Raw genomic sequence first — 1,271 nt, forward strand, 5'->3', positions numbered from 1 at the left:
GATTTCTCGGCTCAAGAACACTGGATCCAGCTTGGTAGTACCAGGGACAATATGTGGCCGAGAAACTGAGATGATTTTGGATACTGGCTCAACTCGCACCATCGTAAGACCTAATGTACTTTTTAATTGCCGCCATCGGAGTGAAAGAAGAAGTACTGGAATGAACTATGTTTGGGAATCAGCAAATGGAGAAAATATACCCATTAAAGGTACGCATTTGGCAACTTTTACCTTAGGCAGTATTACCTTTACCCATCTGGTTCTTGTTGCGGATATTATGAATAATGTTATACTTGGCTCAAACCTGATGGAAAACCAACGTTTTATCTTGGACATACCTCAAAGAGTATTAAGATGTGGAAATGAAGAAATTGTTATTTCGAGCCCAACGGCATATCCCCAAGGAGCTAGAAAAATTGAACTGTTCGCAGATTACGAAATTCCGGGAAAAACTGAACTGATTGCCTTGGCTACTTGTAAAGACGAATTTGACGCGAATGTCGTAATAATGGAAGGAGATCCTGAATCAAAATTATGCCGAAAAGGTATTGTGCTTGCAAGAACTTTATCAATAACTAGAAATCACGTTGTGCCTGTACGTTTGATGAATGTAGACATGGAGAAGCACGAAATAATTAAACCATCACAAAGTCCATGGACGTCACCCGTAGTGCTGGTCAAGAAAAAGGATGGATCCAGCCGATTCTGCGTTGACTACCGAAGGCTTAACGACATCACGAAGAAAGACAGTTTTCCTTTGCCCCGTATCGATGATACACTTACAGCGGATATTGGCAAGTACGAATGCACCCCGAAGACAAAGAGAAAACTGCTTTTTCAACTGGAACTGGACTTTGGCAGTTTAATGTAATGCCTTTTGGACTCTGCAATGCTCCAGCAACTTTTGAGCGTCTAGTAGAGACCGTAGTACAAGGATTAACCTAGAAGACTTGTCTTGTATACCAGGATGACGTTATAATACTTGGAAAAACCTTCGAAGATCAGCTTAAGAACATCGAGCAAGTTTTCAACAAATTAAGAGCTGCAAACCTGAAGTTAAGCCCAAAGAAGTGCGCATTATTTCAAAAAGAAGTTTGTTACCTGGGCCATATAATTTCTGCAGATGGCGTAAGTACTGATCCCGAGAAAACAGAAGCAGTGCGATGTTGGCCCGTGCCAAGGAACCAACATGAAATAAGGAGCTTTTTAGGACTTTGCTCCTACTACAGAAAGTTTATTAAGAACTTTGCACAAATAGCACGGCCGTTACA

Source organism: Dendroctonus ponderosae, unplaced genomic scaffold (assembly GCF_020466585.1).
Source record: "Dendroctonus ponderosae isolate FM_Combo_2020 unplaced genomic scaffold, Dpon_F_20191213v2 Dpon_F_20191213_1, whole genome shotgun sequence".
NCBI lineage: Eukaryota > Metazoa > Arthropoda > Insecta > Coleoptera > Curculionidae > Dendroctonus > Dendroctonus ponderosae.